General features: G+C 40.9%; 2 protein-coding genes across 6 annotated transcripts in view; one reads left to right on the top strand and one right to left on the bottom strand.

Moving 5' to 3' along the window:
• disc1 (DISC1 scaffold protein) overlaps positions 1-8,834 on the top strand; it is a 208,166-nt gene extending 199,332 nt beyond the window's left edge. For 2 of the 3 annotated variants that reach the window (XR_010016778.1, XR_010016777.1), the window contains 2 exons: positions 6,357-6,492; positions 7,824-8,834. The gene's annotated coding sequence lies outside the window, so the exon portion shown is untranslated. Of the gene's footprint in view, positions 1-6,356; positions 6,493-7,809 lie in introns of all 3 variants that reach the window. The other variant, XR_010016779.1, reaches the window with a different exon arrangement.
• The window catches only part of LOC134341524 (signal-induced proliferation-associated 1-like protein 2), a 521,779-nt gene that overhangs the window by 13,692 nt on the left and 495,965 nt on the right, over positions 1-12,122 (bottom strand). The window lies entirely within an intron of this gene.

The raw sequence follows: 12,122 nt of genomic DNA, 5'->3' as shown, positions 1-12,122 counted from the left end.
AGGAAAGAAACATGGATGGCAGTTTGCCTCTCAGGTGCCAGGGTCCGGGATGTTTCTGATCACATCCATGATATCCAGAAGTGAGAAGGTTAATAGCCAGAGGTCATGGTACATATTGGTAGGAAAAGGGAGCGGGTCCTGAAAACAGACTACAGGAAGTTAGGAAGGAAGCCGAGAAGCAGGACTTCAAAGGCAGTAATTTTGGGATTACTGCCTGTGCCACGTGACAGTGAGTGTAGGAATAGAGTGGGGTGGAGGAAAAATGCATGGCTGAGGGATTGGAGCAGGGGGTAGGGATTCAGATTTCTGGATCATTGGGATCTCTTTTCGGGCAGGCGTGACCTGTACAAAAAGGACGGGTTGCACTTGAACCTGAGGGGGACCAATATCCTGGCGGGGAGGTTTGCTAAGGCGACTGGGGAAAGTTTAAAAATAGAATTGCTGGGGGGTGGGAAGCAAACTGAAGAGATGGAGGAAGGGGAGGTTGGCTCACAAATTGAGAAAGCTTGTAGACAGTGTGAGAGGGGGAAGTGCTCAGACTGATGATTTGAGATATGTCTATTTTAACGCAAGGAGTATCATGAACAAAGAGGATGAGCTTAGAGCATGGATAGGTACTTGGAGCTATGATATTGTGGCCATTACAGAGACTTGGATGGCTCAGGGGCAGCAATGGCTACTTAGAGTGCCAGGCTTTAGATGTTTCAGAAAGGACAAGGAGGGAGGCAAAAGAGGTTGGGGTGTGGCATTGCTGATCAGACATAGTGTCATGGCTGCAGAAAAGGAGGAAGTCATGAAGGGATTGTCTACTGAGTCTCTGTGGGTGGAAGTTAGAAACAGGAAGGGGGTCAATAAATCTACTGTGTGTTTTTTATAGACCACCCAATAATAACAGGGACATCGAGGAGCAGATAGGGAGACAGATTCTGGAAAAGTGCGGTAATAACAGGATTGTTGTGATGGGAGATTTTAATTTCCCCAATATTAACTGGCATTGCCCTAGAGCAAGGGGTTCAGATGGGGTGGAGTTTGTTAGGTGTGTTCAGGAAGGTTTTTGACACAATATGTGGATAAGCCTACAAGAGGAGAGGGTGTACTTGATCTAGTATTGGGAAATAAACCTGGTCAAGTGTCAGGTCTCTCAGTGGGAGAGCATTTTGGAGATAGTGATCACAATTGTATCTCCTTTACCATAGCATTGGAGAGGAATAGGAACAGACAAGTTAGGAAAGCGTTTAATTGGAGTAAGGGGAAATATGAAGCTATCAGGCTGGAACTTGGAAGTATAAATCGGGAACAGATGTTATCAGGAAATGTATGGCACAAATGTGGCAAATGTTCAGGGGATATTTACATAGTGTTCTGCATAGGTACATGCTAGTGAGATAGGGAAAGGATGGTAGAGTACAAGGAACCATGGTGTACAAAGGCTTGTGAAAATCTAGTCAAGAAGAAAAGAAAAGCTTACAAAAGGTTCAAAAAACTAGGTATTGATAGAGATCTAGAAAATTATAAAGCTAGCAGGAAGGAGCTTAAGAATGAAATTAGGAGAGTGAGAAGGGGCCATGAGAAGACCTTGGTGAGCAGGATAAAGGAAAACCCCAAGGCATTCTACAATTATGTGAAGAGCAAGAGGAGAATACGTGAGAGAATAGGACCAATCAAGTGTGATAGCGGAAAAGTGTGTATGGAACTGGAGGAGATAGCTGACGTACATAATGAATACTTTGCTTCAATATTCGCTATGGAAAAGGACCTTGGCGATTGTAGGGATGACATACAGATAGCCCAGGAAATTATAGACCGTTGAGTCTTACTTCAGTGGTTGGTAAGTTGATGGAGAAGATCATGAGAGGCAGGATTTAAGAACATTTGGAGAGGCATAATATGATTAGGAATAGTCAGCATAGCTTTGTCAAAGGCAGGTCGTGCTTTAGGAGCCTGATTGAATTTTTTGAGGGTGTGACTAAACACATTGATGAAGATAGAGCAGTAGATGTAGTGTATATGGATTTCAGCAAGGCATTTGATAAGGTACCCCATGCAAGGCTTATTGAGAAAGTAAGGAGGCATGGGATCCAAGGGGATCTTGCTTTGTGGATCCAGAATTGGCTTGTTCACAGAAGGCAAAGGGTAGTTGTAGATGGGTCATATTCTGCATGGAGGTTGGTGATCAGTGGTGTGTCTTAGGGATCTGTTCTGAGATCCCTTCTCTTCGTGATTTTTATAAATGACCTGGATGAGGAAGTGGAGGGATGGGTTAGTAAATTTGCTGATGACACAAAGGTTGGGGGTGTTGTGGATAGTGTGAAGGGCTGTCAGAGGTTACAGTGGGACATTGATAGGATGCAAAACTGGGCTGAGAAGTGGCAGATGGTGTTCAACCCAGATAATAGTGAGGTGGTTCATTTTGGTAGGTCAAATATGATGGCAGAATATAGCATTAATGATAAGACTCTTGGCAGTGAGGAGGATCAGAGGGATTTTGGGGTCCGAGTCCATAGGATACTCAAAGCTGTTGCGCAGGTTGACTGTGTGGTTAAGAAAGCATGAGGTGCATTGGCCTTCATCAACCATGGGATTGAATTCAAGAGCCGAGAGGTAATGTTACAGCTATATAGAACCCTGATCAGGCCCCATTTGTTGCTCAGTTCTGGTCACCTCACTACAGGAAGGATGTGGAAACTACATAAAGGGTGCAGAGGAGATTTATGATACCTGGATAGGGGAGCATGCTTTATGAGAATAGGTTGAGTGAACAGGCCTTTTCTCCTTGGAGCAACGGAGGATGAGAGCGGACCTGATAGAGATATACAGTGGCATGCAAAAGTTTGGGCACCCCTGGTCAAAATTTCTGTTACTATGAATAGTTAGGTGAGTAGAAGGTGAACTGATCTCCAAAAGTCATAAAGTTAGAGATGAAACATTCTTTTCAACATTTTAAGCAAAATTAGTGTATTATTTTTGTTTTCTACAATTTTAGAGTGAAAAAAAGGAAGGGAGCACCATGCAAAAGTTTGGGCACCCCAAGAGATGTGAGCTCTCAGATAACTTTTACCAAGGTCTCAGACCTTAACTAGCTTGTTAGGGCTATGGCTTGTTCACAGTCATCATTAGGAAAGGCCAGGTGATGCAAATTTCAAAGCTTTATAAATAGCTTGACTCCTCAAACCGTGTCCCAACAATCAGCAGCCATAGGCTCCTCTAAGCAGCTGCCTAGCACTCTGAAAATTAAAATAAATGATGCTCACAAAGCAGGAGAAGGCTATAAGAAGTTAGCAAAGCGTTTTCAGGTAGCTGTTTCCTCAGTTCGTAATGTAATTAAGAAATGGCAGTTAACAGGAATGGTGGAGGTCAAGTTGAGGTCTGGAAGACCATGAAAACTTTCCAAGAGAACTGCTCGCAGGATTGCTAGAAGGGCAAATCAGAACTCCCGTTTGACTGCAAAAGACCTTCAGGAAGATTTAGCAGACTCTGGAGTGGTGGTGCACTGTTCTATTGTGCAGCGACACCTACTCAAATATGACCTCCATGGAAGAGTCATCAGAAGAAAACCTTTGCATGCCACTGTATGAGAGGCATTGATCATGTGGACAGTCAGAGGCTTTTTCCCAGGGCTGAAACGGCTAACACAAAAGGGCACAGTTTTAAGTGCTTGGAAGTAGGTACAGCGGAGATGTCAGAGTTAAGTTTTTTTACGCAGAGAGTGGTGGGTGCATGCAATGGGCTGCCGGTGATGGAGGTGGAAACGATAGGGTCTTTTAAGAGACTCCTGGATAGGTACATGGAGCTTAGAAAAATAGAGGGCTATGGGTAACCCTAGGTAATTTTTAAAGTAAGTACATGTTTGGCACAGCATTGTGGGCCGAAGGGCCTGTATTGTGCTCTAGGTTTTCTATGTTTTACTTCCACTCTTAAAATCTGGATTTATTTTTTGCTGAGGTTTTCATCTGTGTTAGTCATTGCTGCCTCTGTCACAGCTGCCGCTGGCTGTTCAAACTTTGAGCATATAGATTGTCTTGTCTTCTGTTGTCAAGGTCATATCAGGTTGATCAAGAAAAACACTTTCTTAGATAAACAAAATTCAAAATTAAAAAAAGTTTAAACACTGATAATAATGAAAATATTACTACCACCTTTACACATCCTTCAGATCCGTTAGTCTTGCGAGACCATGGATCTGCGCCTGGAAAGTCTTCATTCTCCAGGGTGCAGGCCTGGGCAAGGTTGTATGGAAGACCAGCAGTTGCCCATGCTGCAAGTCTCCCCTCTCCACGACACCAATGTTGTCCAAGGGAAGGGCATTAGGACCCATACAGCTTGGCACCAGTGTCGTTGCAGACCAAGGTGTGCTTAAGTGCCTTGCTCAAGGACACAACACGTCGCCTCGGCTGGGGCTCAGATACCTTGGCTCTATTTACACCATTCATACACAGCTTCATTACCTCTGCATTGTGTCTTTGGATATGTAAAACCAGGCATCCACCAGAAAGTCTTCTGCCCATACCCTAATAGGACAAGTCTTTTTGGTTCATTACCCTGTGTTTAATATCCTACGGTGGTTCTTGATTAAATAACACCTTGATTTTAAATCAGATTCAATTGTGTTTTAACAAATAATTTTGCACACCATTTCAGTAAAATCCATGAAATAATTAGTTTAAATGCTTCCAATTTACTTTAAATGGTGAGCATTTAAAGTCATCAAATTAATGCACTTGCATTTCGTGTGCCTTTGGCACTGTCCATCAAAATTAGTTTTAGCAACAGTTAATCTTAATTAGAACAGAATGAGGATTTCATGAAGGAAGTTTATTAGATAAAGCATAAAACAGCATTTATTATTCAATTAATATGCATGCATCAATTTATCTTAAAGAATTGGCAAATTCCCATGTCAAACTACCCATTTTCACTCTTTATAAGAGTTTAGTTCTGAAAAGGCTAATCATGGATTTTCATGAGTTATTTCTACCAATACTTTTGGTTCTAACATTCGAGGCTTTGGGCACATTGTTGTTGTTACAGACTGATCAAATTGTACGCATTTTAAATGATTGATTTTCAAACTAGTTATATCAAGGCTACTTTGCAAATCTACTCAACTGCCATTATTTGAGAGTGTCACCAAATACATCAACTAGGTAAACACAGAGTGGTAGGTACGTAGAACACACAGCAATGGATGACAGTAGAGGCAATGACATTAGGGACATTAGATAGGCACATAGATGAAAGAAAAATGGAGGGCTATGCAGGAGAGAAGAACTTAGGTTGATTATGGAGTAGGGTAAAAGGTTGGTACAACATAGTGGGCTGAAGGGCTTGTACTGTGCTGTAAGGTTCTATGTTCTAGATTTGAGGAAACCCCATCAGAGGATTAAAGTCACATTTGACACCAATATTGTGGAATCCAATCTGTTCTTAATGCAGAGTGGCATCATTGCTGTTAATGAACTTCCCTCTTTTATAGTGCTGGACTGAAACTATTCGCTGATAATTCTAAAAAACTCTATTCCTAGCTTCTTCACTAAATCAAGGTAGTTTACCTTTGCATACTATAGAAACTGGATAATACTGAAGCCTATGATGCTAAGTGACAAAGAGCCAGTTAATAACCAAACCCAACAACAGGTTGAACCCATTCTGCCTGCCTGGTAACTACAGCATCAGTTTTTCCCATCAATATTGTCCATGCCACCACAGACTGCAGCCATCCGACCAGTGTCCAATTGCCCGAGCTGGTTATCAGTAACTCAAATTTTGTTTGACAGTTTGGGCTATTTGTGATTTCTTTTTGTACTACACTGGATATTCAAAAGAGTCGACTAATCACATATGGGTCTGAAATTCTTCAGTTTCTATTTGGGCAAGCTTCTGTGTGCTCATATTATCATGTGCTCACAATAAAAAGTAAATAGATTATCATCAAGGTAGTAAAATCAAGGTAGAAACTTTAACTTAATAACTAAGAATCTATAGTCCACCATTTTTCTGGGAACCAAGGTGCTCCTCTAGTATTAGGAATCATTTGCAAGGTCCAAGTATAAAAACTACACAACAGTCCTAAAGTACATAGTGTTCAAACCGAATCTGTTCTCAAATCTGCTGAACACTGCCACTGAATAATCTATTCTGAGTGAACATTAAAGATAAACTAGTTTTCATAACGGCATCTCAAATGCATCTAAAGTATTTTTTTCCTCAAAGGGATCAAACTATATACTCAAGAATGTTTTGAATAAATGTCATCAGAATGACTTGTATCCAAATATAACAAAAAGATTTTTTCCCCTTTGGAAAGGACAACTTTAAGGATAAAGCATGAAACATTGACTGTTTATTCTTTTCCATAGATGCTGCCTGACTGGTTGAGTTCCTCCAACATTTTGTGTGTTACTTGGATTTCCAGCATCTGCAGATTTTCTCGTGTTTGTAGATAAAGAAACTGGCAACATTCACTGGAGAAGACTTAAAAATTCTATTAGTAAGGTAAATGAAACTGGTGAAAATGAAAACATTCTAGGTAGCAGGCATGCCAAATCAGTGCAATTCTCTTCATGATTACATAGAACACAGAACATAGAATAGTACAGCACAGTACAGGCCCTTCAGCCCACTTTGTTGTGTGAACCCTCAAACCCTGCCTCCCACATAACCCCCCACCTTAAATTCCTTCATATACCTATCAGAAAGTAGTCCTACAGAACTATCGCATTAGAACATAGAACATTACAGTACAGTCCAGCCCCTTTGGCCCACAATGTTGTACCAGACTTTAACTGACTCTATAATCAGTTATCCCTTCCCTCCAACATAGCCCTCCATTTACTATCATGCATGAGTCTATCTAAGAGTTTCTTCCACACCCCTAATGCATCTGCCTATATCACCACTCCTGGCAAGGTATTTCATGTATTTACCATTCTCTGTGGAAAATACGTTAGCTCTGACATCCTCCTATACTTTCCTCCAATCATCTTAAAATTATGCCCCTTCATAGTAGACATAATTCTTGTTTGTCTAATTCTCACAACCACCAACCTAATATTGTTCATCTGATATGTCTGCCAAATTAAATGCAGATCAGTGACCATAAAGAACAACATTGCAACTGTCCTCTTTGTGGCCAGCAGAGGGGACCCTCTCTGGTGTAGACTCTTTTTAGTTTACATTTCAAGAATGGAAATATTTAACTCCGGCATACTATTTTGTAAGGTGGAAGATTTCTTTTCAAATCATCCCACCATATAGCCTAAACCCAACAGGAATGACATTGCTTGCCCAAGGAATAAACCAAGTTATTTTGTTCACATATTTGACAGTTATGAATTAGTAGTGGATAATGAAGGAAAAACTGCTGGATCTGATGACTCTTCCTTGGTCAGCTTATTCACTGTTTTGCAACAGGATAGTTGTGCCATGTAATGAAACATGCACCATTGTACTTACACGCTCAGTTAGCTTGTCTTCCTTTTAATGTTGCATTTCTGATTAAACATATTGTGAAGTCAATTGAAGGTTAAATATTATGGGTCAGAAGTTTGTAAGTTGGTAGGTGTTGTAAATTTTCTGCATCAGGTTTAAAAAAAGAAAGCATGAAATGACTGCCTCTGTTAAAATATATTTTTGACATTTTGAAGCAACTATGTTTTAAAATGTGGCAGACAAAAAATGTCATGAGTTTAAATGTGAGTTTAAAAAAAGCCAGAGCAAGCGAGGGGAGTGAGAACAGGAATATAGAGATTGATGGACATAAATAAGACAGGGTTATTCCCGCTCACCTACCACCAACTTTAAATTCCTCAGTGTTTTCATTTCAGAGGATCTGTCCTGGGTCCAGCACATAAGGGTCATTATGAAGAAAGCACGGTGGCGCTTCTACTTCCTTAGAAGTTTGTGAAGAGTTGACGTGTCATCTAAAACTTTGACAAACTTTTATAGGTGTGGGGTGGAGAGTACATTGACTGATTGCATCACCACTTGGTATAGAAACACCAATGCCCTTGAATGGAAAAGCCTACAAAAAGTAGTGGATACGGCCCAGTCCATCATGGGTAAAGCCTTCCCCACCACTGAACACATCCACATGGAGTACTGTTGCAGGAAAGCAGCTTCTATCATCAAGCGTTCCACCATCCAGGCCACTCTTCCTTCTTGCTGCTGCCATCAGGAAGAAGGTACAGGAGCCTCAGGACTCACACCACCAGGTCATGGAACAGCTTTTACTCCTCAACCAACAGGCTCTTTAACCAGAGGGGATAACTTCACTCAATTTCACTCACCCCATCACTGAACTATGGTCTTACTTTCATGGACTTTTCATCTCATGTTCTCGATATTTATTGCATGCTTGCTTATTTATCTATTAATTAATTAACTGATTTTATATTTGCACAGTTTGTTTTCTTTGGCACATTGGTTGTTTGTCCATGCTGTTGGGTGCAGTCTTTCATTAATTCCATGGTGTTTTCTGTATTTACTGTGAATGCCCACAATAAAATGAATACAGGGGTGTATATGGTGACAGATATGTACAGTACTTTGATAATAAATTTACTTTAAACTTTGAACCAAGCTCAAGAAAATTGTAAAGGACCAAACCTATGATAAGCTTATTCAGAAAGTCAGGAGACATGGGATCCAGGGAAATTTGGCTGTGTACATTCAGAACTGGCTTGCCCTTAGAAGGCAGAGAGCAGTAGCTGCTGGGGGTGTACTCTACCTGGAGGTCTGTGACTAGTGGTGTTCTTGACAGATCTGTTCTGGAACCCCTGCTCTATGTGATTTTCATAAATGACTTGGATGAGGAAGTGGAAAGGTGGATTAGTAAGGTTGCAGATGACACAAAAATTGGTGGTGTTGTGGATAGTGTGAAAGAATGTCTTAGGTTACAACGGGACATTGATAGGATGCAGAACTTGGCTGAGAAGTGGCAGGTGGACTTCAATCCAGAAAACTGTGGATGCACTCTGAATAATTGAAGACTGAAGGCAGAGTACAAGGTTGATGACTGAGTTCTTAGCAGTGTGGAGAATACGTAGATCCCTCAAAGTTGCAACACAAGCTGATAGGTGGTTAAGAAGGCATACGGTGTGTTGGCCTTCATTAGTCGGGGTATTGAATTCAAGAGCTGTGAAGTAACATTGAAGCTCTTTAAACTCTGGTTATACCACACTTGGAGTATTGTGTTCAGTTCTACTTACTTCATTATAGGAGGATGTGGAAGCTTTAGAGAGGGTGCAGAAGAGATTTACCAGAATGCTGCCTGCATTAGAGAGCATGTTTTATGGCGAAAAGTTAAACAAGTTAGGGCTTTTCACTTTGGAACAAAGGAGGATGAGAGGTGAGTTGATAGAGGCATAGAAAATGATAAGAGGCATTGATAGAGTGGACACCCAGCACGATTTGCCCATGATGGAAATGGCTAATACAAGAAGGCAAAATTTTAAGGTGAGTGGAGTAAAATTTAAGGGTAACATCAGAGGTAAGATTTTTTTTAAATACAGAGAATGATGGATGTGTAGAATGCCTTTCTGGGTGTTATGGTAGAAGCAGATACATTCATACATTTAAGACTCTTAGATAGGCACATGTACAAAAGAATATTGGAGAGCTATTTGAGAGGGAAGAGTTAGATCGAACTTGGAGGAGGCTAAAAGGATGCCACAACATTGTGATTGTATTGTTCTATGTTCTAAACTCATTGGTTGCATGTTACAGAAACAGTGGAGACATTGACTGATTGCAACAACCAAGCTCTTTTAATTAGTGCAGAACAGTCATGACATGGAGAGAGGAAAACCCAAGTGGTGAAAATTTGTGGGAACCAGATATCCACAGTCTCCTGTGCTTCCTCGAGCATGGACAACGTCATGTTTCAAATTATTCCTATAATGGATCTCATTGTGTTAATTTCCTACAAAAATCTATCTAATTTGCATTGAACAAATCAATACTGTTTCCACCATCTCTGTAGGGAGTCTGTTCCTCGGTTATTCATTCACTAAATTACTGTATTTGCTGATTAGTCTTAATTCTGCCTCCCACTTCAACTGCAGTCTGTGTCCTTTCACTCCACTGTTCTGGATGAGGTCAAATTGCCTGCTCTGGTTGACCATATCCAGTCTTTTTCAAATCTAAATAGCATTAATTATTTTACCCCTCAACCTCTTCTAGTGAAATGTACTTAGTTTACATAATCACTCTGCATAACCCACTACCCACATCTCCTCAGTACAATAGATGTCTAGTAAAATTTACAAATATCGACAGTTACACAGGCCTTTGTTGACACTTACACATAGTTCAAACTGAGGACCCAATTTTAAAAGAATATGTATTTTAGAAATTAGGGCAACATTCACCAGAGCTACATACAAACCTAAAATAGCTCTTGATGAAGAGTCGATGCATTACTATAGGTTTAAAATTAAATCCAAATCAATAAGCTATTTACTGAATCAAGGTCAAAATAAATGAAAAACTATGAGTAACTGAATGATTGCAGAAAATTCAACCACAAGCTTGTTATGATCTGCTCAAGTACCACACAAACAAAGGCATCTGTCAATATGTTTCAGTGTTAAAAGCGCAACTGTCTGATACCATTGATAGATGAATTATTGTGACACAAAACCAACATTACAGCCAGCTTCAGCATGAATTGGCAATGTGCCCTTTTCTATCTGACTTCTGTTGGATCCCTCAATGTTGGGTCAATGCCAAAGAGCAGATCACTTAAGACTGTTTTTTGAGGATATGAAAGAGTCAGAAAACACCATTAAACAAAAAAATGCAAACATCACACTCTTGAAAATACAGTAAAGCCAATCAAGAGCACTGAGTTAGCACAAATATGAAGCAATATATGTAGTGAGATTGGAATATATAAGATTATGGATAGGGAAGATGGTCAAAATATTTTTTTCTATGATGGGGATATCAAAAACAAGAAGAAATGAGTGAGAGGAGGCACACACAAAATGCTGGAGGAACTCAATAGACAATAGACAATAGGTGTAGAAGTAGACCATTCGGCCCTTCGAGCCTGCACCACCATTCTGAGATCATGGCTGATCATCTACTATCAATACCCGGTTCCTGCCTTGACCCCATAGCCCTTGATTCCCCTATCCATAAGATACCTATCTAGCTCCTTCTTGAAAGCATCCAGAGAATTCGCCTCCACTGCCTTATGAGGCAGCGCGTTCCACACCTCCACAACTCTCTGGGAGAAGAAGTTCCTCCTCAGCTCTGTCCTAAATGACCTACCCCTTATTCTTAAACCATGCCCTCTGGTACTGGACTCTCCCAGCATCTGGACCATATTTTCTGCCTCTATCTTGTCCAATCCCTTAATAATCTTATATGTCTCAATCAGATCCCCCCCTCAATCTCCTTAATTCCAGCATGTACAAGCCCAGTCTCTCTAACCTCTCTGCATAAGACAGTCTGGACATCTCAGGAATTAACCTAGTGAACCTACGCTGCACCTCCTCCACAGCCAGGATGTCCTTCCTTAACCCTGGAGACCAAAACTGCACACAATACTCCAGGTGTGGTTTCACCAGGACCCTGTACAAATGCAAAAAGGATTTCCTTGCTCTTGTACTCAATTCCCTTTGTAATAAAGGCCAACATTCCATTAGCCTTCTTCACTGCCTGCTGCACTTGCTCATTCACCTTCAGAGACTGATGAACAAGTACTCCTAGATCTCTTTGTATTTCACCCTTACCTAACTCCACACTGTTCAGATAATAATCTGCCTTCCTGTTCTTGCTCCCAAAGTGAATAACCTCACACTTATTCACATTAAACGCCATCTGCCAAGTTTCTGCCCACTCACCCAGCCTATCCAAGTCACCTTGAATTCTCCTAACATCCTCATCACATGTCACACTGCCACCCAGCTTAGTATCATCAGCAAACTTGCTGATGTTATTCACAATGCCTTCTCCTAAATCATTGACGTAAATTGTAAACAGCTGTGGTCCCAATACCGAGCCCTGTGGCACCCCACTAGTCACCACCTGTCATTCTGAGAAACACCCATTCACTGCTACCCTTTGCTTTCTATCTGCCAACCAGTTTTCTATCCATGTTAATATCCTCCCCCCAA

This window comes from Mobula hypostoma, chromosome 2 (assembly GCF_963921235.1).
Source record: "Mobula hypostoma chromosome 2, sMobHyp1.1, whole genome shotgun sequence".
Classification (NCBI taxonomy): Eukaryota; Metazoa; Chordata; class Chondrichthyes; order Myliobatiformes; family Myliobatidae; genus Mobula; species Mobula hypostoma.
The sequence above is the reverse complement of the archived record's forward strand: the minus strand, read 5'-3'. Positions and strand labels throughout refer to the sequence as shown.